The following is a 27,890-nucleotide window of genomic DNA, read 5'->3' on the forward strand; positions in this document are numbered from 1 at the left end:
CGTTCAGAGCACCACAGTGTAGCTTTCTCTCCCAAAGCAGACATCCAGGGCTGGGTGTTCAGCAGTCCCAGGCTTCCACCCCCTCCCTGCTCCATTTCTCTTCCTCCTGCCCATGAGCTGGGGTGGGGGAAGGGCTTGGGTCCTGCCTGATTAAGGCTTTCGTATGTTACCCTGTTTCGTGAAGTCTGCTCTGTTCTTGAGGTCTTTATGCAGTCTGGTTCAGCCTTCTTTCTTGTTGCTGTTTTAGGGCTAGTTGTATCCTTTAACTATATTTTCAAACTATTTGTGGTTTTGGGAGGAATTCTCCATCTCACGTCTCATGCTGCCATCTTGAATCCTCAAGTGTTAGTTTTATTATCTGTAAAATGGGGTCTGTAATTTTTACCTTACAATGCTGTTTTAAGAGTAAATGAAATGGAAAATGAATTAGTATCATGCTATGTATGTCAGCCATTATTATTATTACTTTCTTTAATTTCTGTAGTATAGTATTGTCTGCTAAGTTTGCTCATGGAACAATATATTGTATTGGCAGAAGCTGTCTCATAGGAGAGTGGTTCCTTATAGAATAAACACTTTAAAATAACTTACCACTTTATTTTTTGGAGTATATGAAGCTATATGGTGAACATGTCAACCAATGACAGAAATAAAGTATTAAAAAAATTTTTTTATTGAAGTATCGTTGACATACAATCTTATATTGGTTTCAGACATATAACACAGTGGTTTAACAGTTACCCATATTATTAAGTGCTCACCCCATCTAGTGCAGTTACTGTCTGTCAACACAGAAAGATATTACAGAATCATCAAGGATATTCTCAGTGCTGTATCTCTGTCCCTGTCACCAACTTATGTTATAATTGAGAATTTTTGTGCTGCTTTATCCTCCTCCCCCTCCCCCATGGTAACCACTAGTCACCTCTCAGTGTCTATGAGTCTAATGTTTTTTGTTCCTTCTGTTTTCTTTGTTTTTATACTCCTCAAATAAGTGAAATTATATGGTATTTGTCTCTCTCTGCCTGCTTTATTTCACTGAGCATAATATCCTCTAGGTCCATCCATGTTGCAAATGGCAGGATTTCTTTTTTTATGGTTGAATAATATTCCATTGTGTATATGTACCACCTCTTCTTTATCCATTCATCTATTGATGGACACTTAGATTGCTTCCATATCTTGGCTATTGTAAATAATGTGATGATAAACATAGGAGTGCACTTCTCTTTTTGAATCAGAGATTTTGTTTTCTTCAGGTAAATTCCTACAGTGGAGTTACTGGGTCGAATGGTATTTCTATTTTTAGTTTTTTGAGGAACCTCCATACTGCGTTCCACAGTGGCTGTACCAACTGACATTCCTACCAACAGTATAAGAGGTTTCCCATTTCTCCACATCCTTGCCAACACTTCTTACTTCTTGTCTTTTGGATAGTGGCCATTCTAACAGGTGTGAGATGATATTTCATTGTGGTTTTGATTTGCATTTCCTGATGATTAGCAATGTGGAGTGTCTTTTCAGGTGCCATCAGCCATCTGAATTTCTTCTTTGGAGATGTGTTTGTTCAGGTTCTCTGCTCATTTTTGATTGGGTTGTTTTTTTCATGTTGAGACATATGAGTTCTTCATAAATTTTGGATGTTATCCCCTTATTGTATAAATCATTTACAATAAAATTCAGTATTCTTAATTTAACAAGTGCAATGGTTAATTTTATGTGTCAGTTTTAGAGTGACCAGATATTTGGCTAAACATTATTTCTGTATGTGTTCTGTGAGGGTGTTTCTGGATAAGATTACATTGGAATTGGTAGACTGAGTAAAGCCAATCCCCTCCAATCCCACCTCCCAAAGAGGGTGGGAATCATCCAGTCTGTTGAGGGTCTGAATAGGACAAAAAGGTGGAGAAAGGATGAATTGACTCTCTCTGCCTGTTTCCTGACTGAAACATCTGTCTTCTGTCCTTGACTAGGACTTACAGTTTTGGTCTGCTATTCTCAAAACTGTATCACCAGCTTTCCTGAGTCTCCAGCTTGCAAATAGCAGAACTCTCTCTCCCTCTTTCTCTCTCTCCCCTTCTCCCCTTCTCCCTCTTTCTGTCTCTCTCATTAGTTACTGGTTCTGTTTCTCTGGAGAAATCTGATTAATACAATAAATATTTATTGAATCTCTAATAAGATAATGTTCTGCCTCCTTGTTTCAGTTTTCATACTGTAAACAGGTGTCCTTTTCTTGGTGTATTTACTGTTACATCTTTTGTATTTTTTCACTTTTTGTTGGTGATTTTGCTGTGTAAAACAGCCCCCAAGTGTAGTTCTGAAGTGCTTTGTAGTGTTGTAAACACAAGAAGGCTGTAATGTGCTTTACAGAGAAAATACATATATTAGATAAACTTCATTCAGGCCTCAGTTATAGTGCTATTGGTCAGGTGTTCAATATTAATGAGTCAACAATATATAAAAAAGGGTGTTTTTAAACAAACATACATAAAGCAAGGTTTTGTATTGATTGATGAAAATGTGACTAGAGGTTTGCAGGAACCTAACTCTGTATGTCTCCTAAGAGCAGTGATACAGTATTTACTAAATAGGTGTTTTCATTGACTTAATAGAACATAACTACTATGAATGACAAAAAAGATGACAAACGAATATTCATGTTTAGACATTTTGTAGCATTATAGTCAACTCAGACTAAAAGGAAATACTGTTATTTAATTTTGGAAGACATTCTCCTTTTGTTTAGGTTGGTTTATTTTAGCAGACATTTACTGGTGAATACGTAATTCAATGTTGACATTAATTTGTATTCCTGGAACACATACGAGAGTCAGAGAAAGTCCTTCCTATTCCTGAACATCAGGGAACCGATGTTCCTAAATACAGAAAATAACTGTGGGCCGACCACTGAGCATGTTAACTCCAACATGCCAGTGAGGGCTCACATTTTCTTGGAGCTCCAGGAAGTTATGGATGGAAGGGATCCTGGAGGCCTGGAGTGTTTAGATGTAGAGCTGGAATCAGAAATCAGGTCCCATGGCTTGTTGAGTCTTTTACCACTAAACCGTGGATGTGCTATGCACTTAAACTGATTTTGAGGGTCTAGGCTTATAAATGAGCTCATGTTCTGGAAATTCCACTTAGGTCTGATGTTTAGAAGTCAGTCTGAGGTTGTTCTAGAATGAGTTCCAGAGGCCTATTTTGCTGTATTTGAGTATTTTTATAGAAAGAGTTTCATAGATTTCATTGAATTCTCAAAGGAGTTCATGATTCTAAAAAGTATAAGACTTTCAGTACATTTTTCAGAAGCTGACTCTAAAACATAAATTATAAACTGAATTAGGGTTAAAAGTGTTTTTGGCATTGTATTTTGCACCCCTATCAATTTGTAGAGTATTTTTTTTTTTCTTTTAAAGAACATGCTCATTGTTCGCTAGAGTGTGGTGAAACAAACCTGCCTATATTGCCAGTGGCAGTACAAATTGGTTCAAAATTTCTAAAAAGAGTTAGGTGCCTTTTGAACCATGAACCAAATTTTCCCTTCAAGAATCTATTCTAAGGAAGAAATCAGAAACTTGGAGAAAAAATTATGAATGACAGCATTACTGTTCAGAACATAAAAGTAAGATAAATGACTTGAAGTGGTTTTAAAAGATGATTTAATATAATGAACTGCTGACAAGACACCATGAGAAAAAAACTATATGACTAGATGAATATGTTAACAGGTTATCTCTTGGTAATGGAACTATAGGTATTTATTTTTCTTCTTTATTCTTTTCCTAGTATTTTTCAGATTCTCGAAATGATTATATGTTTTTATAATCAGAAAACATGTTAAATAACATTTTGTCCCACTTGAGCTATAAATTACCCAAAGGAAGTCCTATCATTTTCTCTTAGTTTCTATGTTCCAAAATGTGTCATCTCTTGTTTTGGCTGAAAGTTAACATGGAAACTCAGCTATTTCACATTTGTTCAATTACAGGCCTCTTTTCTTTCCATAGGGTCATTTCAGTGTAAACTTTTGTCCTTAGACCCCTCCCCAACTTTGCCTCTCACTTCCACCTTTTTGTTCTTTCACTGATTTTTTTAAAAAATTAAATTCTGTCTGCTTTTCTTTGGCAGTGTCAGCCTTGTGTCCCCTTCTCTCCAGTGTGTGATTTGTGCTGCTCCTTTTGTCAGAATTCACCCCGTTACCTCCTTGGCCCTGGCTCTTTGCCCTGATTTTTTATCTTGGAAGGTAGAAGCAGCATTTGTGGAACAGGCTCTTCCAAACCTCAGAGCCATGCTAGTACTTCCATGTTATTTTTTAAGTTTTTATTCTTTTTGGGATTTCAGAGGTATTTACCCACTGTATTAGGAGCAAGTGTGTATGTGTGTGAACATAGGTATGCATGAGTGTGTGTGCTCATGTGTGTGAGAGTATGTGCATGGGCATGTCAATATGTGTTCTGTTCTTCCAGGTCAGGAATGGTGTCATTTCCTGTCTGCTCCACAGAAGTGGGCACTCCTGTAATGCTGACCACCTGCTGGTGGGCCTCCACTTAGCAACCTTTCAGAGCTTGACAGCTGGGCCTCAGACTGTCCTAATCCATTCTGTGTCCAGCAGGCTGGGTCTCTGTGATGCTGGGGTTCTTGTACATGGAGCTGAAGAACGAACTTTTCAAACACTCAAGGTAGGAGAGCAAGGCAGAGGCTTCTATTTACAGCTAAAGTGAGAGGACAGAGCTCCCGGCTCACACCAGGAGGGGACAAGAGAGCCCCGAGGTGGTGCGTTGCCTAGGGGATTTATAGGCAGTTGAGAAACAAAAGGGCTAGGGATGCAGACCTGCTAAAAAGTCCCAAAATGTTTATTTTTAAAGAGACATTAAGTTTCTTATCAGTCTTCCGGATTATTTACAAGAAGTTTACTGCTCTGATTTCCTCCCAGGATAGCAGCTTCCTGGTCGGGGAGCATATCAATCAAGACTGCCTGCTTTGCTCCCAAGGTGGGCTGAGTTATTGTCTGTCTATTAAAGAGTATGTTAAACTTACATTTTAACTAATTGAGTTTTAAAATGCAATCTTATCTTCAAGATGGAATCCTTTGTGTTTTTATTATGTTTTTTTGACTGGGTTTGCTTGCTAAATCAATTGCCCAGCTTGCAAATCACTTGATTGCAGCTGGAGGAGGAAAAGCAGCACTTGGGTAAAGTAAAAGAAGAAATAAGCTGGGCCCTCCAGCAGGCCAGAGCAAATCCCACAATGGATTATATTTTTTCTTCTCCGGAGGCTCTTAACCTACTCTGTCTAAGCTCATGGTCCTTGTCTCATGTCTGTACTTGAAAAGCTCTGATGAAGATGGTGCAAATTGGGTTGGTTCTGTGGGCTCGCTAGCCACTGCCAGGCTGGTTCCAAGCCAGACAGGATGACTTTTAATCTCTCCCCAAACCCACCAACTAGTAAAGAGATGCATGCATTAGATAAGATGGTGGAACTCAATTTACATGTGGGTGAATGCATGACTGAATTAAAATGACACCTCAAGGAAAGAGCTAAGGCTAAATCAGGAGACTCTTGAACTGAGTCAAAAATCAGGGCTAGGATTTATAGGATGAACATTTTTATGTGTAAATTAGAATTCAGATTAGATATTTGTAATTGAAGTATAACAATTTTTTTATTTTCATAAATCCAACTTTGAAGTTGTCTCCAGGCTAGATTCATGAGCAATGAGCCTTGAAAATTTGCCTGATAAGTCAAACCTCTGATGAAAAGAACCAGGCTGATGTGACTGCAAATACCCACCATGGCTGTGTTACAAGAGTGCTCAGCTCAGTGTCTCCTGGTGGAGAGAATGTACCTTTATATGCTTCCTGGGATGGAGAGCTCTTCACTCTCCATTCAAATGATAGTACTGGGTAGAAAAAAGGAGAGCTGGTGAAACAAATATTTTATCCTCATATTATTTTCTTAAAATCCAAAGCCACATGGTGAAAACTGGATTTTATTAAATTTACTTGATTGGAAACAAGCATGCAAATTCTACAAGATTCCTCAATGTGCCAGAACAGCAGCAGAAGAGCCCTGCTGTGCCTGGAGACTGGTGAACACTGCTAGTGCCTAAGTGGCCTTTGCTGTGACTGGCCTTTGGAAATATTGTGAAAAAGTTCATCTTTTTTCCTGCTGCTTCAGTCTCCCCTTTCTGTGCCAGCTTATGCCTCTTCAGCCCTCGTTGTCCTTCCAGCTATCAAATGCCCTTTCAAGAGAAATATTATCTTTTAGGAGTGATCAATCCAGCACACCTTTGTGCAAATATAAGATTTATATTAATTCCATTTAGATGTTGAAATGTGACACTGCATCCTTTGTTTTGGAGCAAAAGGTATATTTTCTACAAGCAGATAGGTGATGCATTTTATGCTTTTGTGTGGGGAGGGCCAGTTTAGGGGACCCCTCCTGTTTGCAGCTCATGTTTGACACCTTATCTGGTAGTAAGAACACAGTTTGAAACTTTTGTGCTGCTGGGAGCCTGGCTTGTTGTTTCAAAGCTTGCCCCTCTTTCTTACCATGATGAGTTTAAATTTTCATGTAGAAGTTATCACATCAACTTTAACTTCAAATACTTTTGGAAAAGAAGGTACAGCCTGTTGGAAAAGATGGTGGAAACAGTTACATCCCAGGCTTGGAGCTTATGGAAGCTGATCAACTGTCTAACAGTTTCAGTCTGTCTTTAGATAATTTTGCTTTGGCATCCCCATTGCAGTGTGGAGGAGGCTGTTTTGTAACCTGATCTTTTTTGCAGAGAGCACAAAGCTGACTGAGGGACAATAGAGTGCATTTGTTGAGGGCTGGAATAAAGTCTCAAGGCTGCTGTGCTCCACCACATATGTCAAGCATTTGCCAGAGTTACTTTTAAAAATATGTTGTTTTGCCCACGTGATGCTAAAAATATATACCTAAAGAGACCTGCAAACCTTGAGGGAACTAGAGAACAGGCTGCAGTTATACACACCCAGTACGCAAGATCATGGAAATACAACCAAAGACCAAAGCTGTATAAAGTAAAACATTAGAGCTTTCTTATCAAAGCAGCTTTTGATAATATGCTCAGGACAGAAATAGGAAAGGCATCAGAAAACAAGAGTCCCAAGGAGACTGCAGAGGCTATAGAAAATGATTTAATAACATTGGTGGGTCAGATAGAATTATTCCTTATTCTCCTATATTTTTCTTTCTTTTCCCTTTTGAAATTCACCTTTCGAAAACCTTACATGGTCATTTCTACCTGGCCAACTCAAACTTAGTCTTCTGTTTGAACACAGTTTATCTGCACCTGTTAGAGGTGTTGTCTTCAGTTGCTCATTGTGTGGCCTCTCACTCTGACTAGGCTCGAAGCTTACTAAGATAAAAAAACATGTCTTTAAAATCTTTGGAATTTCCTCTACAGTTTTAGTACAATAATTGTGTCTGTAGGTAGTGCTTAATGAATGTTGCCTAACTCACTGGATACTTTCAGAGTTAAAACTTAATAGAAAGATACTCAACTTTGATTTTACTATTAATATTTACATGCCATATTCTGAAAAATCTGTAGAAGACCAGATAAGATAAAAGCTGGAGGAACAAGTTGTAGATACAATAGTGGGAACCAAAAGACATTTAATAATGTCTTGACATAGATCATGAAGAGAAGAGTTATAACGGTACAATGACTTTACATTTCTTTGGCAATTGATTCTGCCAACAGCACTTTCATATAGTAACAAACAGTGGGATAAAGGAAAAAAACAGAAATAAATGCAAAGAATACCAAAGAAATACCGAGAGAAAAAAGTTAAAGAACAAAAGAAAAGCAAGAAGGCCAGAAATAAAGAAATAGAAGGAGAATTTACTAAGAACTTGAAATAGCTGTTGGCTAGGTTACACACTAGGCCATGTCTGATATTTACAACGGGGGTGTTTTTTTTAGCAGGCAGAGTATATGCTGTTTATAGATCATGGCATGTTTTCACTTGTTTTCTACCAGGTGATGGGGGAGGAAGTGTTCTGAAGTCTCTTTCTCTCCATTTTCCTTCAAGAGGGTTTATATTGATATTAGTTTATCCGTCTGTACTCCAGGGGTCCTGTCTTCATCATCAAAAAGATATGGAAGTGTGAATGGTACTCAAGTTTGGTAGCTTATTTCAGCAATTCCACAAAAGCTCAGTCAGGGTTGCTGCAGAGAGCTCTGTCACTGTTTGTTCTTGCTGTAAGGGTCTGAAAATTTCCTAACTTCCAGAGGCAGGTCTCTAGTCAATAATGCTGAGTGTAGAGAAGTATTATAGAGAAGGTCTAAAAAGAAGAAGACATCCCAACCATGTTCTAGAACTGAGCTGTTTTTCAGTCTAGAAATGAAATAGTGCAGGTTATAAAGTTCTGCCTGTCACATGTCAGAGGTCTTAAAAGGTCCTACAGTGACCTTAATTACTGCTGTAGAGGGATGAGCTGCATATTTTAAAGAAGGTGATGCTTAAACAAGGTGACCTGCCACAGCACTCCTGAGGCGGCAAGCTCCTCTTTGTTTGGGGTCTGTTTTGTTTGGACGTTACATTCTCTTTATTTGGTGGGCAGGTGATGCATACCAAAATGTCAGGATTAGTAAATTTTTGAAGACAGGTTCAGAAAAAAGATACAAGTGATTGTGAAGATAAAACATATCAAATCCCTAGTAACCTTTGCCTGTATCAAAATGAGAGGAGAGATTCTCTTGAATTACATTTGCTTTCTGTTGAGAATACTAGCGTGGAGACAGAGTTTTATTTTAATTGCAGCTGTTTGCAAGATGTGGAGATCAACACCCGTGTTGTGGCAATAATTCTACTTTTCACATTCAGGTTTTGAAACAGAGCAGAAACCTCTTTCCTTTGGCAGGCTGAAGACCTGGGTTCTGGTCCTAGCACTGGCTCTTAGCTAATGCTGTAGTTCGTGGCCAGTTCCTTTAATCTCTTTTCAGCCTCAACTGTAAGAAAGTTTATTTTATCAGTTCTTCTTTATAATAATAATAATAACAACTATTTCCAGTTTGAAAGTCCTGCCAAGTGTTGGGTACAATGCTGTGCCTTTGGCATGTGGTATCTTTAAGTCTATCAGTCAACTCTGCAAAGAAGGAATCACTATCATTCATGTTTTATGGTTGAGAAAGCTGGGCTCAGATCCTTGCAGTAATCTGGCCACGGCCACACAGCTAACAAACAGCAAAGCCAGGATATAAACCTCCATGTGTATGTTCATGAAGCCTCTTCTCAGTCTTCTGTGAAAGTGAAATTTGTGAAAGTGTTTTGAATATAGCAAAATTCCTTGTAAATGCATGTTATTATTACCATTATTATCCTAATATATATTAATTAGTTAACATATTTATTGAGTTCCTTATAGATGGTTAGTACTGAGTCAGGTATCATTTTGGAAACTTCATGGAATTAGGTATTTTCCCTAACGTAGTATTGTGTGAGGTGTATTGTAAGTACATTTTAACTATTTCCAAATGGTATGGCTTCCATTCTTGGAATCATTAGTTTCTTGGTGTAATATTTCTTTTCATTCTTTTGGAGAAAAAAGAAGCAAATATGCTCATTTAGATTGAATAAATATTTCAGAAAATGAAAACTGATTGCTTGTAGTCTATCCTTCAGAGCCGACAAATCAAGATCCCTGGAACCTGATAGTTGATAGGAAAACTCCAAAGGAGATTTATACTATAGGAATTAGCAAATCTCTGCTGAAAATGCATGTGCTCACAAATGTTCTGGACCAACATAATGTCCCCTGTCTTGTTCTTTATTTATTTTTTGAGTCTTTAATGACCAATAGGGTTGTTGAAATTTACTTGGAGAGTCTATCCTTGATGCGGGGGCATCAGACTTCCTGCATGAAGGCGACTGGGTTCCACACACAGCTTTCCTAAAATAAGCACTAAGTTTTGGAAAGAATTTTCTCTTGTGGGAAACATCCTATTTCCAAAGAGAGCCCCCACCGTGAGGTCACGTGTTTTCTGGGGAGGAAGCCGAGGGAGCCAGCTGGTTAACACTGAGACAGACGCCTTCCTTCTGTGCCCTGTCTTCTCAAAGAACCCCTTGAGTCACAATGAAAGTCCATGAAATCTATGCAGGAAGCAGCCGAGCCCAGAAATGAACTGCTCCTTAGTTTCCTGGTTCCTTCTTTATTAACTGCAGACCAAACACCCACCCTGGGAAGTTGTGAGGACTAAATGACCTGATGCATGCGTGTCTCCCCACACAAACCAACCATCGCTTTTGCATCCTGGGCCATTTTCCCTAACAAGCTTATCCAGTTGCTCTTTAACTCCGCCTGTGAACTCTTTATGCTGTTAGGCCACAGGAGGTCTACTGGGTTAAGAAAAATGCTTTCAAATTGTGAAAAGACAGAGGAAGCTGTCTTTCTTGGTCTTGCCAAGGTTCTACGTGCAGTGGGGCGGCCCTCGTCCAGGTTTGGTACGAGCTGGATATTAGTCCTGTTTTGCTCCGAGCATTACAGGGATGGAGCTGAGGCTGCTGGCTGGCTGGCCTTTGGCCACCTCAGTGGGATGCATGTGGGGCTGCTGACTGTGGTGAGGTGAGAGAGGGTGGCCATTGTCTTGTTCTCTCGTCGGGCATTTTGGTCACCTTTGGGTCTCTGCTGGGCTAAGGCAGAAGCTAACCTGGGGAACAGGACCACTGCATGTCTAGGCTTGGCTTTCCTTGGTGCTGAGCCTGGATTTTGCTGAATATGAACAGATAGGATTGAACAAATTAAGCTAATTATGCAAGTGATATTTGTAAGAAAAAAGCTGGATATTAGCCCTGTTTTGCTCTGTGGCTTTGTCACATTCTTTCTGGAGTAGAGGAACAAGGGGGAAGCCTAGCATCATCCATGTAGCCCTCCAGCCACAGCCAGTCAGAACCCTGCACAGACCTAGCGGCTAAGAGGCTGGCCAAGTATGTGTCCGGGCCCCTGTGCACAGCACTCAGGCCTGGGAGAGGTGCTCTGCTTACAGTGCCCGTCAGGGTCATCCTGGCACTCCGAGAGGCATAGCTGGTGGCTTAAATTCTGAGGCCTCAACTTGGGCTATGTTTTACTTGTGGCTGTTTGTCCTATAGTGAATAAACTCCACTTAGGGAGTCAAGGGGCTGCTATTAGCCAGTTGATTTCAGACAGTCACTTTATATTTGTGGGCCTCAGTTTCCTCAGGGTGAGGGTATCTCCAACCTGGGTCTCAGTGCAAACGATTTATGAGTTTGTGGTCTGTCTGCCTGCGGCATGGAACTGTGTGTGTGTGAGTTTGTGGTCTGTCTGCCTGCGGCATGGAACTGTGTGTGTGTGTGTGTGTGTGTGTGTGAGTGAGTTTGTGGTCTGCCTGCCTGCGGCATGGAACTGTGTGTGTGTGTGTGTGTGTGTGTGTGAGTTTGTGGTCTGTCTGCCTGCAACATGGAACTGTGTGTGTGAGTGAGTTTGTGGTCTGCCTGCCTGCTGCATGGAACTGTGTGTGTGTGTGTGAGTTTGTGGTCTGTCTGCCTGCAACATGGAACTGTGTGTGTGAGTGAGTTTGTGGTCTGCCTGCCTGCGGCATGGAACTGTGTGTGTGTGTGTGTGTGTGTGTGTGTGTGTGTGTGTGTGCTGGGGATGTGCCTCCAAATTGTTCTTGGCCCCTCTCTTGTTATCCAAATGTCTCTGCAAAAGATCAAGATTAAGTTTGAATGGATCATTGTTTCTTATAAGATAAACAACTGCTGATAAAGTCAGGGGATGACCTACTTCCGAAGCCGACAACCAAGGAAAAGTTTATGGCTTTCTATTCTTTGGACTTAATCAGTTTTTCTTCTTTGAACATGTTTTATGGAACTTGACTAATCACCCTGGCAATATGTTGCCAAAGTTTTCTTGGCTCCAGATCAGAGACTCCGATACACCAGCACAGACAATGAGAAAGCAGCAGGAGGCTGGAGAATGCATTTGCAATGAATTTTGGCATCAGATTCTAATAGAAAAGTAGAAAAGGATAGGGATAATTAATTTCTGGGAGAATTGCAAATGACCAACACAGGAACAAATGTTTAATTTCCTTACTAATGAAAGAAATGCAAATAAAAATAACTGCTATCATTTCCCCCTATCATTTTGGCAGAAATGTAAATGTTTAAGCCCCATATACCTGTGAATGTGAAGAAATGGGCACACCTACCTGATACAACCTCTTGGAGGGCATGCACACTGAAATGTAAAACATATTTTCTCTTTTCCCAGTAATTTTCAGTCCAGGACATACCCTAAGGAGATAACTACCTGAATGTAAAAATATGTATGCAGGAACATATTCAGAGGGAAAACTGGAAATAACTTCAATGTTCGTCAGCAGGGGACTGACAGTCAATTATGGCAAGTGCCTTTCGGGAAATCCTGTGTAGTCAATACAAATAATGGTGCAGAGGTTTTATATATGACATGGACAGTTATTTAGGGATGTAAAGCAGGTTATGAAACAAAATGATCACATTTATATAAAATTAACAAAAATATGGGAGGTTTTTCATTCAACTCTTAACAGGTAGGATTTGAGACTACTTTTACTTTCTAATTTAATTTCCAGCTCTGCCGCTTAATCAACTCCATGTCCTTAGGGAAACTTACTTAATCTCTCTTATTCTTGGTAAAAATGGAGATAACAATATCAATCTTTTAGAGGTTACTGAGGGAATCAAGCCATAAAACATATGTCAGGCACCTGGGATGGTGCTTTGATTTTTTTTTCCATTGCTGGTTTCTATTTTACTTTCATTATGTGAGTACTAACAGCTGTGTTCCTATGCTCACGATTCAGAGAGAGAAAGCTAACTGAGCTTTGAATAGCTTCCATTGATTTAAATGTAGGAAGAGCCCTAGTTCCAAATATGTGGAACAGTATTTTCCTAAGGCTGCAGTCTGTCAGAAAAAGGCCATATTGAGTCATTGTTTTCTGAAGCCAGGAGAGGAGATTGAATGACGGATGCTGGTGGTAGCCTGTAATAATATTTCATTCTTGTCATCCTTATATAGTTTAAGACCAACCATGTAGATCTACAGTTTCCCTCCTGGTTTGGAAGAGCAAAGCTTTTGTTATTTATGCTCTTAAACAACAGAGCTTTGTCCTATGCTCAGGAGCATGCAAACTGAACAGAAGATCTCTCAAAGGGCCATCCTGTTTATTGTGAGGAGCGAATCCAAGTGGTCCGTAGGCACAGCTGGCTCCATCCACGTGGAGGGCGCCCGTCATCGTCCTCAGGGGAGGCTGGCCACGACTCAGGCGCGGCAGCCAGTCAGGTTTGGCATTCACTTCTTTATTGTGCTGAAGTTGGTGGACTCAACCACTTAAAAACTTCCTATTTACTTGGGGCCGTCTTTGTCCTACAGAGCAAATAACCTTGTATTACTTTCTGTATCTGAGGCAGAAAAATGAAAATGCTAATATTTTGAGTGTTTTTACCTTGGGGACTTCTGGTTCTTAGACAATTGTTTCAAAGAGTACTGCATTATTTTTTTTCAGAGCTGATACTACTGTGAAATGGGAGTGGAAATTGGGGCTCAAGAGTTATCATCAGTGGCTAACAGATCATTAGAAGAACGCAAATTAGGCTGTCTCTGCCCTGTATCCCTGTACTCATTTCTCTTTACTTTCATGAAACCAGCTCCTGGCTTGCTACCATGCTGTCATGCCCATGTGCAACTTGCGCTTAGCAAAGAGTCAAGTCTAAGTAGGATATATGAAGTTGGGATCAATTTTGATTCCTACTAATTATAGATTGTTAAGTATTGAGCACTTGTAATGGGCCAGGCTTTGTGTTAAGTAGTTTGCATGCACTATCTGCATGCTTCTCAATGAGTAATGCATGGATGACTGGCTTCACAAGCATCATGGTGCCAGTGAAAAATAGAGATTCCTAGGTACCATTCTAGACTTATGGGATGAGCATCCTGTGGTGGGAGTTAGGGATCTACTATTTTAACAAGCACCTTCAGTTATGCTAATGCACATGAAGTTCCAGAGCCACTGCCTTATTTTACAGTGTACATGAGACAAGTGCAATCTGCTCTCCTTCCACACTTCTGATTTCTGTGCTTAAATTCTTAATGGCAAAACAAAGAGAAAGTCATATGGACTGTGGACATGGAGACCCTGTGAGACTGAGACCATATATGCCTCTTACAGATGATGGTGATTACAGAGCTGTCTCCATAGCCAAACTGCTTTTGAGACATTGAGTATTACCTTTACTGTAGGGGGGATTTCAACAAGTAAGAAACCCTTTCTTGATTGACGGTGGCCTGTGCTCTGGGTCTAGAGAGTGGAGACACGGGGACTATAGGGTCAGGACTGCTGTGAGTTGGTGTACAGGTTGTGCCCTGCTAAACTATATACGGTGGCCTCGCATGGAGAAATGAAAACTCAGCACTCTCCTTGGCCCAGGGCTGTGCCTGTGGTGCTGGAGCACTCCTGAGAGGGGAAGGTGACTGATATGCTGTGTGCTTCCCAGAGCTCAAAGAGCCCTGCCTGACTTTTGCATGTCTGCTCTTGTACTCCAATGGGCCTGAAATGTTCAATGTGATTAGTTCTTTGGTTCTCAGCTTTATTTCTAGAAAGCCCCTATAAAAATGAAAGGCCGCCTAGAAGATAACAGAAGCATTTAATCATATTGGCACAGCCTGGCTTAATCTGGCTGCTCTGTGGCTGGCGCACAAAAGGATTCATGTGATGGGAGGGGAGGGCTGGTCACTTCGGTGGAGGAAGTTGGGAAAATCAGGAAAACCATATTTTTGGGGGGTGAGTGGGCAGAGGTGAAGTGGGTGAGGGGCTAAAGGCAAACTCGACCTGTGTCACAACTCTGAGGGTCACCTTCCAGCACACCGTTTTCTAAAAGTCTCCACTCCTTCCCAGCCTTCTTCTCTTTGGTGAATGTCCAGCTCTGAGTGACTGCTCCTCAGTCATAGGCCTGCACTGTAGCAGTGCTGCTGGGCAAGGTCTCAGTGACACAGTGGGCCTCGGAGAGGGACTTCATGTCCAGATCTGTAGCTGAATGAGCGTAGGGTGAAGGGGGAGATAATCACCCACCTCTGAAATCTGAGAGCCCCGTCCCTTGGCATTCCTCTGCCAGTATCAGGATCATTAGAATAAATGAGACTTAGCTTAGCGCATTATACCCCCCGCCAGGACCCACACAAAGCTTTCACATATGCAGTCATTTCTAGCAATCACAGTGGGCTTCCTTGCATTTCTTTATCGACTTGTTGAGAAAGACCAGAGGTGACTCTTTAACTTTAGCAAAGAGTTTGTCTGCAGGTCTGTTAAGCCTTAACATTTGATTTCATTTTGGATCTTGCAGAAAGAGTCCCCAATTTATTTTATTTTATTTCTATTAAGGTATCGTTGATATACAATCTTATGAAGATTTTACATGAGCAGCATTGTGGTTACTACATTCACCCATATCATGAACCCAATTTTATTTTTAAAGCATTTTTTGCTAAACTGAAAATGTCCTCCATTTTGCCATGTTATTTGTCCTTTAATGCTATTTCATGTAGTAAGTGGTACTGATTCAATAATTTGCTCAGCGGGGAGTAACCGTCTTCCAATGGAGAGGAGGTGGGTTGGAAGGGGTTCAATGTGGAGGAGAAAGTTTCCTCGGGCTTTGTGGTGGGTTCTGGGGAAGGGCATGCAGATGTAGGGCCACATCTGCAGAAGCACAGCTGTGTGAGAGAGCACGGGCCTCCCCGGAACCATAAGCAGGTAGATGTGGCTGGTGGGAGTCTATGTGGCTGTGGAGGGGGATAGGGGACAAGATTGCTCAGGAGTGGGTGATGAATGAATGGTTGAGTATAGAGGGCCATTGTCCTTCCCTGGGGCAGCTGGTCCCTCACCCAGCTGACTGTTGTTTCTCTGCACCTTCTCAGTGAGCAGGCTGATGTCTCAGTTACACCCCCCATCACAGGGAGAAAAGGGGATATAATCAGCTTCATGTTCTCTCCTGTTTAAGCTGAGAAGTCACCGTGAATTCCAGACCTGGATCCTGTAGCTGGAGAACCAGCACAGCTGCTCATGGGAGGCAACTCCCCATCCCCTCTGCACGGCTTCTGTGGCTAGGGTACCATGACACAAGATTAATGACTTCTGTTATTAATGGCTTCTCGCAGGAATCTTTGGCCTGAACTTACCAACGATCAAATGAATTGTGTCTACTACAAAGACCCCTTCCTGTGTCATTTCCTGGGTTAGCGCCCTGGCCTGACACACTCCATGCAGGGCAGGGTTAGGAGCATCAGGTGATAACCAGGCAGAACACGCATGATGAGGGGACTGGCACACCACCTTGGGCTATTTTCCCAGAGACCTTAAGACAAAATCTTATAAGTATTACCTGAAATGAGCTATGTGATGTTAGTAGATGCATTTCAGCATACCTGGCTGTTTAGTAACCCACCTCCAGTTTGGATACTGTGCACATTTATTGCAATTAGTTTAGTGATGATGGTGACAGTTTTTTCTTAATGAATACTCACCATGCAAAAGGCTCAGTTCTAAGTGCCCATTGCCCATCCAATCTTCACACCAGCTCCAGGAGGTGATGACTATGTGGCACTATTTCACATTGATGTGTAAAACTGAGGCGTAGAGCTGTTGAGTAACTTGCCCAATCCCAAGGGTCAGAGCTGGGATTTGAAACCAGGCAGTCTGGCTCAGGTTTATGCTCTCAACCTCCATGTCCTAATACTCACACATTGCTTGCAACAAAGAGGTGGTTTTAGCATCAAAGATGAGGAATGCAACCCCCATCCCTAGTTCATAGTAAGAATGTTTCTCTTACTTAATGTAAGTCATTGTCAGTTTTTGCATATGTATTCTCCTATGGCATTTGGGAAGCACTGACAGAGTAAGGCCAAAGGGAAATGGATCCTTCTGTTCAGGTCTCATTACCTAGAAGAGTTTTGAATATACATGAGTGCAAAAGGTTGTTGTTTATGCTGATTTTAAGTGTAATATATTTTAGAGTATTTTCCCATGCATTATGAGCATGTTTCCATAATTCATGTTTTAAGAGAGATTGAATTTTAAAAAGACCCACGAGACCCACTAACTAGACATTCACTCCATGTGCCAACAGCAAATTTGAGTTGGAGTCTATGTGCCCAGGTAAGTATTTTGTTACCTGAACCAACAACATAAACTTCATCCCTATGATGACTATAGACTCACATGTCTAGTACTTATGCCTTTGTATTTAAATGAAAAAAATTTTTTTTGGTTTGTTCAGGTGAAGCAGGTCTTCTTGCTGACATTTTTAGGGTAACTATTACTCTTTGGTTTACACCCCAAGATGCTGACTCTGCAGCATTTCAACTGCCAGCGTTCCCTACCAGTGAACTGGTCCCGAGCTCTAGGGTTTCTGCAGATGGAGTCTAGCATTATGAAAATAATGGGACTATTTGCCCACATCACCTGGAATGGAATTAATACCCTGCCAGTCTCAACTGGTTTGACACAGTAACGTGGAGCGTCTGAACGTTTCTGACAGTTTTCTCTTGAATGACCCTTTTGGGTACATAAACTGCACAGTCAGATTAACTTATGGGCCTAGAAATCATTCTTGGCCCAGGTTTAGGGACAGTTTTCAGTCAACCATAGTTGCTCTGATTCTTAAGATTTGTTGACACTTCTTGGTTCAGAAAAAGGTTTGCATTTCTGGGCTGCTTTTCCTTTATCGAGATCATTTTAATTCTTGTTTGGGAGGGTGAGATCAAGGAAATGAGTAAGGACTGAATTTAGCTATTTGGGTGACCCTTGTATACTGTGAACTTCTTAGACAGTGCCAGATCCCATAGCCAACTGATACCAGTTGGTGGTCCACAGGAGACAGTGTTTCTAGCCAGAATCTGCTAACACAAGCCCTGATGAGCTGAGAATGAGGCCAGTTACAAGTGGACTCTCTAACACATTGCACTGACAGTTTTAGGCAAGAGATGATAGTGTTGGTATTATTACTTTTTAGTGTCCTCCTTTGCATTGTTTTCAATCAGGTAAAGAAAGCAAGCGTTAACAGCATAATCAGCTCCTGTTGGGTCATACTGGAACATCACTCTTTTTTTCTCAGTGCGAGGTTTTCCCTGCTGGGTGACAGCTCCAGGCACTAAATACCCAAGTCTCCCCAGAATTGCCAGGTAGCAGTAACATGTCACAGGCCTTCACAGGTATTACGATTGTAGGAGGATCCCTCTGTGAATATGTTTTGGGGTAAATATTACCTCCTAACAGATGAACAGCTTGAAGCTGAGCCAAACCTTTAGTGTTGTAAGGGTCAGAGAGCCAGGGGTCAGTCTGTAACTTAGCTATGTTGACACAGAAGGTACAGAAGCCGTGAAAGCTTCTAATAGGAAGACTTGCTTATTGGCCATGGTCTTGGGTGGAGACGGTTGTCTTCCAATTTGTTGGAGGTGAAGTCTTTTCACAGGAAATTGCTGGGCAGGAATATAGGCGAAATGACTTAAATTCCTCAGTTCTTGGCCTTTTCTACTGACATGGAGATTTGGGTATGGGAGTTCAAGGGCGTTTCAGTGGCATTTTATGAAGAGAATGAGACGAGAATGAGAAGTTCCATGTGTTGAACATTCAATGCCAATATTATCTTTAAGGGTTTGCTTTCCATTTCAGACTAGGTAATCATGTTATCTTTGAGTAAAGGGAACAATTTCAACCACCTGGCTTCCTCAGAAGTTTTGGTTATCACACAATCGCTGTAGGCAGCCACATGGTCAAATAAACAAAGGTTTAATTAAATATTTACACAGAGGAGAAATCCTTTTCTCTGGCTAGTCACAAATTGGACAATTCACAGTACAGACCTCGGTAGGGAATTGCCAGTGGATTCCTTTTCTGTTCTCTCTGTCCTGCTGTCTTTCTTCTTGGTGTCAAATCTCACGTTGAATTCAGTCAGTTATCTACAGCAAACAAAAAGTGCATAAATGTCCCTTCTGTTGTTGTCTACATTTTATCACTAAACAAAGCAGTTTTCCTTTTCCAGCTTTTTCCTTTGGGAGTACATAAAAACTGACCTGATTTGAATATTGTAAAGGTCAATAGTCCCTTTGAAAGCACAGTGACTGACTTAGCTATTTAAAAGCTCATCACAGAGTTTTTTTTTTTGTTGCTCGTACAACACTTGCAACAAAAATTGTTGATGAAAAACACTATCTGCTAAGGATTTGGAAGGGTTTGTTTAAAATACGTCAGGTACCCAACGGTGTGGTGTTGGGGTGATGTGTGTGTCAGTTGGGTTTGTTTTTTTGTTTTTCTGCTTTTCTATTTTAGTCACTTCTTTTGACTTAATAGCAGTTTCCATGGAACCTTTAATAACTACACATTTAGAAGTATAACAAGTAGTTTGTATAACTAACACTTCAAAATGTAATGGAAAATAAGGAAAATATTGCAAGGAAACAAGAAAAATCACCACTGGGGCTGTCAGCAATCTCTTCTGTCCCTCTCTGCCCCCACCCCATCCCAGCAGGGTGCTTTCTGGTCCGTACGTGGCCCGGGGCCAAGGGACAGAGGAGCTGGGCGACGGCCTGTTTTCCCAGTGCTGTCTGGGCATTGTTACTCCTTTCACGATACAGGAAGCATTACTTGTGCCCATGAACGGCCTCTCTCGGCCCTGCCTCCGCTCCCGGTGTGCTGGTTTCTGTGGGTGGGTGGGAAGGCTGCCTGTCTGAAAGGGCGGCTCTAAATCTGTCCTGGAAAATGACCTCTTTTCCTCCACAAAGGATCATTTTGGTTTCAAGGTTGTTTCAGGTACTTCAAGCCTCCCTTTGCTCATCCTTAATAATAAACGATCCTACAAAAGATTAGAGTGAAAGAAGGTAAAATAAGATTGAAGCAGACATACATGCCTGAGTGACTTCGTATATATATTCCGGACTCAGCATTACTCCTCCAAATAGAAAAAGATGGAAATCACCTCAGGCTCCTGCTGCTGCCGCCGCCCTCCGGCTCCGGGGCCTCTCAGTCCCTCAGTGCTGGCACCGTTGCTCCTGCCACGCCAGAGGAGCTCTTGCTGCAGGCGTAGGTGGGTTTCCCTGGGTCATCTGTCCTGCGCTCAGACAACGGAGCTGTGATTTTTCCTTGGTCTTGTGAGGGAAAGGGATTCCGGATAAGCAGATTATTGTGTGGAATATCTCATCTTTGTTATTCCAGCGCAGCCCTTTTCAGCTTTCCAGAGCCAGTTAGACTTGTTATGAGGAGCTAAATGATTGGCTGGATCTGGGGCTCAGTTTCATAAATTATAGCCCCAAGTACGAGAAGCCCGAGTCCTATAGTTACCGTCATCCAGAGGCCTGCGGTTCCTGCTTTAACGCACATGTAGTCGTAACTGTGTTCTAACACGGCCTTGGATGTCTCTGTCCCAAATAGCTGACATTGCACCTTCAAGACTGTGTGAGTAGTCATGACTTTTTTTTTTTTAACTCAGTATATTAATTACATGCCCCGAGAGGGAGTAACTGTAGTTTGAAAATAGTGAATTAATAAATGATTCATTTTCAAGGGGCTGTACTATCTGTATCAACTTCAATGCAATTAATCTTAACGCTTCCAAGACCTGGCAGGTTGTTCCAGCTTTTTGCCATGAATTGCAGCCAAGCTACATTTTGAAGGAAGCTGTTCAGGGCATATGCTAGCCCTGTTTGTTTTATGGGGTCTGTAAAGTGATAAAAGTTCGACACCAGCAGGTTAAAGCAGTCTGCTGGTTGTCAAAGCAACGTTTGAGAGAGCGCAGGAGTCAGGCAAGTTTCTCGCCTTCCCACCCCCACCGTCCAAAACTGGAAGGCAGCAGCAAGTGATAAGCAAATTTTGGGGACACAGGTACACAGCGGTTAGAGTACAGAAAAAGGAAAAATGTAAAATGATGGCAACAATATTTTTCTTTGCTGTCATCTGAAGCTGACTTAAGACATAGCCTATGGTTTACGAGAACATTTTTATATGTATAGAAATGTTTCAGAGTGGTTCTGTTTCTGTGGCAGAGAGCTGAATGAGAAATCACTAGTTTGTTTTTAAAAGCCTTAGAAGAAGTACGTTAAACATACACAGACCAACCATAACAAAAGAAAGTACGTGGATTGGAATTTTTAGTTGGAGCAGATCGAATCATCCTAGGGGAGCCACTCTTAGGTTTGTAATTGCTGGGGTGACTTATGTTGCTAACAAGGTTTAAGATAAAGCTGGAGCAGATAGAAGTGAGGAACTAGAAAACACCAGCCTTCTGTTACTGAGTATAGACTGGTTAGCGGAAGCAGTTCACCTTTTCACTTTGAAATCATTGATGATTTCTCTCAGCCTGTCATTTAAAAAAATAGGGCTTTTGCCTATGAAGTTCATACTTAGAAATAAATGATTTTTATTACCTCCAAATAGTTTTTATACTCTCAATTCAGTACAAAACTAGGTAATTTATAATTTGGGGTTGTTTCCTAGTTTTTTTTGTCTAATTTTTCCTCTTTCGACATACAGATACAAATATATATATATTTGTGCTATGTGTAAGCCTCAAGCGTAAATTGTTTGAACAGTTTTTTCAAACTCATGGGTTCCTATGGCAAATATAAACTTCTAATAAATATAGTAATTACTTGCCAATTCCTATAAAGATATTATTTATATATTCAGGAGCATTTTAATTTTGGTTGCACCTATTTAAATGACTGACATCGTTTAGCCAGTAGGAGAGATATATTAGTTTTGTTTTTGCTTTATGTTTAGATCACACTGGAAATGCAAGTTTTGTTAAAAATACTTTCCTTTCTGAAATATGACCCCTTTTAGGTCACACCAGTGGAAGAGGTTCATAAAAGGAATGAGAAATAGTCAAAATAGAATCTTTTCCTGTTTCAACCAAATCTATGTAAAACAGTTTTAAAGAAAAGTGATTCTAGTATATTCTTTTAGAAATTTACCTTATGAAGAAATAGTATGACTTCCTTTATTGAGATAGAAGAGTGAGTTCGTTTATTGAATTTCTGTAGCCACAGACACTAAGAGTAATGGTTGGTTCATTGGTTCTGCATTCCTAACTGATAGTATTAGTGAAGAAAGGAATGTGTCTGTGAAAGGAATATGCTCTTATCCCTCCAGGTGTTTAGGATCCCATGCAGAGGAAGAAGTGGTGGTGATAGAGGGTGCTTTCTGTGAACTAGCTTCTCACTGCTAAGCCGGCTTCTCTTGTAGGGTCAGTGTAGCTTTCTTGCTGTACCAGTAGCATTCCCTCCCACCTTTTCCTGCCTCCATTCTGTATATTAACTTGCTTGGGCTGTTACTGAAATAAGTCAACTAAAAATAACTCCTGCTTTATCAAACTTTAATGTGAGGCTCATTTAATTTAGAAGTTGTATAGGACCAGGAGCCTAGGGCCGGGAGAAATTCTGCTGGTTGTGTACTCAGAGCATCGGCATCTTGCACCGGTGTGCCTCTGCGACCCTCATCGTTCAGTCCTCCCTGAGCTGCCACCCTCTCATCGCTTTCTGATGAAAGGGCAGGATACTAAGAAAAGCAAGAGGAGAAGCGTGCCAGGCGCCCAGTGGATACAGAGCTGCGGGCAAGACATTGTGAGAAGAGGAAATAGCTCCCAAACAGCAGGAGCTGATGGGTCTTCTCTCCACTTTTTATTTTCTGAAGCCATTTTTGTCTGACTGTGGAAGTTCTTTTGCAGATAAGGTTGTGTAAAACTATGTATATCTGCCATAGACAGATGGATTTGACAAAAGATGTACCCAAAAAGGAATGTATTACATCAGGAACTTGCAAAGTGTTCCTGAATCCACCCTGGCATTTGGAACCTATTAACACTACCTACGAAAGCAATGACATAAATCCAAATTGAAAAAAATATTAGTTCATGGTTGAATTGCATTTTCCAGCTTTATTTGGTGAACTTTGCTTTTGGGAAGACTTGCTCTTCTCTAAGACATTTTTTCCAGTGTTATGTATAGGACTAATCTTACTGCTTAATCCCCCCACCCTGCCAGCTCTCTTCCCCAGTACACTACTGAGAGTTCAGTGTTTGAGATTTGTATGATTCCCTCCTTTTGTGGAGCTTGGCACTACCCATTGGTGGAGGAGGAGCATTCAGTTAATTTAGAAACAATCAGTTATCCCATTTGAATCATATAATATGTTCAGGTTATCACCTGAACATATTTCCCATTATTTTTGTCACTAGTCAAAATTGTATCCTTCTGATTTCCAATTTCAAGAAGTAGAATGGCTTAGTGAACTGATCTTGGAGCCAGTAAGATCATGCTCAGATTCTGAAATTTTTCTAAGTCCCAGTCTCTATATCTGTAAAATGAAAATAATGATATATATATATATCTCCTGGCATTTTACCGTATTGGTGAATATCAGTGCATGACAAGAAAGTGCCTATGAAAGGACATTTTAATTCTTTGCACACTGTAATATAATGTCCAACTCCACATTGTTGTTATTACAGAAGCTCCTAGCACTAGTTGGCTTCCTTGATTTCTAAAAGCATATTCCTGCTGTTGGCTAAATACTTTTTAAAGCAATGAAAGTCTTCACTGTTTGATATTGAAAGGTTACCAAAGTTTTTAGAGTGTCAGTCCTTACCTGTCACTTGAGTATTAAAAGTACCAATAGGGTTACTGTATGTAAAACATTTAGTACACTTTTAAGAGCCATATAAATGTTACTTATTAATAAGAGTATTAAATCGTCAATTTTAAGGACAGAAAATATGAGGTACATTTCTTACTTGGTTAGTTTGATTACCTTTCGAAACTATGCCTGCTTCCTTCCAGCAGGACACTTTTCTTGTTGGTTAAGCTTGTGCCATGATTTTCCTTCGACTTAGATAAAGCAGTAAGCCAGTGGTTAGATAAGCATTCCATCACGGTGTACATGTACAACTGTTAATGATGAAATTTTACAGGATATGGTTTCCTACAGGGAAAAGTGAGTTAGGAAATTCAGCTTGACAGATGTTCTTGGAATTTTTTATTCTTGTCGTGACTCCTTATTCAATGTAACTAATAGATAATCATGAAGGTTTTAAGGTGATGTTTAATCCTGTGTCTTTTCATTACAGGAATAAAAATGGTCAAAATGAATATGAATGATTCAGAAAGTTCAACAGTTCTATATCCCAAATTTTTAACCAGTTCTACTTCAAAGTTCATGCTTTTTGGAATACTGGCCACAACTCTATGTACATTTCAGCTGCTTGCGCACACTGTGATGGGTTTATTTCCTAACAGTAATATCAGTTAGTCTGAGGCACTTCCACCACTTGTAGAACCATTTCTTTTTCTTTTTCAATGAACTCATAGAGAAAGCACGATAAGTAAAACAAATAAAAAGAGAATGGATCCTCTGCCACCTTTATCCCATACACTCTACCCAGCGATTCATGAAGGGACTTTATAAAAGTGAAGGAATTTCATTTGTAGCACATTGGAAACTGCCACCTGGGACCATTGTCCTTTCTTGTGCCTTTGGTGATTGGAAAAGAGCACTCTTCAGTAGTTTAAAATTATAGTGAAAGAATGTTTTTTAACACTCTCCCTCCCCCTGCTTTATTGAGATATAATTGACATATATCATTGTGTAAATTTAAAGTGTACAATGTGTTGATTTCATATTTATATATTACAAAATAGTTGCCACCGTTGTGTTAGCTAACACTTGCATCATGTCACATAATTACCATTTTTTTTGTGTGGTGAGAACATTTAAGATTTATAGTCTTAGCAACTTTCAAGTGTATAGTAGAATATTATTAACTATAATTACAATGTTGTGCATGAGAGCTCTGTTTATCCTGTAACTGGAAGTTTGTACCTTTTAAACAATATCCCCTCTTATCCCTGGTCCCTGGCAACCACCACTTTGTTTCTATGAGTTCAGCTTTTTTAGATGCTACATTTAAGTGAGAACATACAGTATTTGTCTTTCTCTGTTTCACTTCATATAATGTCCTCATGTTATATCCATGTTGTTAAAAATGGTAGGATTTCCTTCTTTTTATGACTGAATACTGTTCCACCATATATTTATATATCATGTTTTTTTGTTATCCATTCATCTGCTGATGGACACTTAATGTTTTTCCATGTCTTGGCTATTGTGAATAACGGTGCAATGAACAGAGGGGTACAGATATCTCTTCGAGAGAGTGATTTCATCTCCTTCAGATGTATACCCAGAGGGGGGATTGCTGGATGATATGGTTCTTATATTTTGAATTTTTTTAGGAACCTCTATACTGTTTTCCATTGTGGCATCAATTTACTGAGGATATTCTTGATTGGCAAATCGCTCTTATTCAGGTGGTGGTCTTGGCCACTGCTCTCATCACTTCATCTGTCAACATACAAAGATACGACAATATTATTGACTAGATTCCCTGTGCTGTACTTCATCCTGTAACTAATTTATTTTGTAATTAGAAGTTTGTGCCTCTTTATCCCCCTCACCTATGTCACCCATCCCCTCAGTCCCATTCCCCATGGCAACCACTAGTCTGTTCTCTGTGTTTATGAGTCTGTTTCTGTTTTATCTGATTCTTTGTTTTTTAGATTCCACATGTAAGTGAAACCATATGGTATTCATCTTTATCTGACTCATTTCATTTAGAATAATACCCTCTAGGTCTACCTATGTTGCCACAAATGGCAGTATTTCTTCCTTTTTTATGGCTGAATAATATTCCATTTTATGTATGTACCACATCTGTATCCATTCATGGGCACTTACCTATATGGCTGCTTCCATATCTTGTCTATTGTGTAAATAATGCTGCATTAAACATAGGAATGCATCTGTCTTTTCAAATTAGTGATTTTGTTTTCTTTGAGTAAATTCCCAGAGTAGAATTTCTGGGTCATATGGTAGTTCTATTTTTAGTTTTTTGAAAAACCTCCACTCTGCTTTCCATAGTGGCTGCACCAATTTGCAATCCTACCAGCAGTGCACAAGGGTTCTGCTATCTTCCAGTTCTTGGCAATAATTGTTCATTTCTTGTCTTGTTGATGGGTGTGAGGTGATAATTCGTTGTGGTTTTGATTTGCATTTTTCTGATTAGTAATGTTGCACATGTTTCCATGTGTCTGTTGGCCATCTGTATATATTTTATGGAGAACTATTTCTTGCATGGAGTTGAGCAAATGGTGAAACTCATATGACCTTCATTCATAGCCTATTTTCTAGAAGCTAAAAGATTTCTTTCCACTCTGAGCTTCTGAAGGTAAGTAAAAATATTTGTATCATAAATAAAAAAGTGCACAGATGCTTAGTAATCAAAATATTTTTCAGATCATTGCTATTTAAAAAAATCTCTCCACAAACTTTTAATTTTCTTTTAATAAAGCATTATAAACTGATTTTAGTCCTTTATATGGTGGATATGTTAGGGTCAAATATTTTTGTTAGGTGGTAAGCCAATAGTAACCTCAGTTATTTTAACAACCAAATTCGTTTCCTTTCATAAAAGCCCACTTTACAATTAATCTACTTAGGAAATAAAGACAACAAATAAAAATCTGTTTTAATCTTCATATCCTGAGGTAAGAAATAGAAGGACTAACTCATTTCACATCCTCATATTTATCTGCTTGAACTAGGAGTGCCTAAAAAGAATTTTCTCCTAACTCCATTTACATGTTTATTTCCTTGGCTCATTCCAAAAACAATTTTAATGCAACACTTAAAAAATAAAATCTCCTCAATCTAACATCTAAACATATTTTTGTTTAGGTGGGCCTGAACAAAATTAATAGATACTTACAGTTTTTACCCAGAGGCATTGGAAAACACTTATATATCTCAATCATTAGATTCTGAAGATTATATTATATTTAGTACAGATTTTACATGTATCTTATCATGTTCATGATCTTTGAAATAAGGCAGTCTTCATGTGTTTATAAGGTAATACCGTAACCTAGTGTAATTACTGAAAAAATGGTGTCTGTAAGTCAGATTGCCTGGGTTCAGATCCTAGCTTTTTCACTTAGTTAGTAGCTGTGTTACTCTAGGCAAGTTATTTCATCTCCTTGTACCTCAATTTCCTTATCTGAAAAATGGGATAATAATAGTATCTACCTGGTTTGGTTGTTGTGCACATTTAAAAATTAATATACATAAAACACTTGGAATGCCTGACTCAGTGCTTTATAAATTTCAGTCTTCCTATTATTATCTGGGGAATTGATTATTTCATAAAATATATGTTTTAGATAACTGAAGTTTATTCACTAAGTTTCAAAACTTCTAGTTTTGAAGAAAATAGAAAGTAGAAAGCCAATTTGCATGGGACTTTCTAAATGGATCCTATGTGACTCTTGTATCTTAGAGATTAAATAGAAAGATTCCATTTGGTGATTCAGAGACATCAATCATTATGACCATCAAAATGGAACTTTGTTTTAACTAAATGATATTGAGTCAGGGTGATACCGAAATGCTTAAGATGTTACGGGGTTTAGGGAGAGTGTTTTGCTCCTAAAATAGCTGATCCAAACTGTGCTGCTGTTTCAGCCCTCTAGCCATGTCCTGAAGGCCGTTGGCCTTCACTCTACTGGCCTAGGCTAGTATTCCTGCTTTGAAATTTCTGTTTCTCTTTTGCTATAGGTTGTAGGCAAGAAAATAGCCCAGTTTTCAAAAATCATTTTTAAAATGAGAGATGAGGCATTACCCAGAGTGTTGGTTCTCTCCTGAGAGTAAATGAGAACATGAGCACATTTTTTCCTTATGCGTGAGGGTTATGTTTCAGAAAAGGGGTTGGCAAAGTAACTGCCTGTTAGCCAAATCTGGTTCTGTAAGTAAAGTTTAATTG

At 39.9% G+C, this 27,890-nt stretch overlaps 1 protein-coding gene and 1 long non-coding RNA gene across 2 annotated transcripts in view; one reads left to right on the forward strand and one right to left on the reverse strand.

Annotated features, from left to right (window-relative positions):
* The window catches only part of LOC130678902 (cAMP-specific 3',5'-cyclic phosphodiesterase 4D-like), a 477,031-nt gene that overhangs the window by 12,247 nt on the left and 436,894 nt on the right, over nucleotides 1–27,890 (forward strand). The window lies entirely within an intron of this gene.
* LOC118920581 (uncharacterized) lies at nucleotides 13,186–21,266 on the reverse strand. The gene is made up of 3 exons (XR_005027980.2): nucleotides 20,001–21,266; nucleotides 18,889–18,984; nucleotides 13,186–13,401 (listed from the first exon to the last, which is right to left on the reverse strand). It is a non-coding gene; the product is annotated as an uncharacterized LOC118920581 (long non-coding RNA).

Source organism: Manis pentadactyla, chromosome 2 (assembly GCF_030020395.1).
Source record: "Manis pentadactyla isolate mManPen7 chromosome 2, mManPen7.hap1, whole genome shotgun sequence".
In the NCBI taxonomy this organism is placed as follows: domain Eukaryota; kingdom Metazoa; phylum Chordata; class Mammalia; order Pholidota; family Manidae; genus Manis; species Manis pentadactyla.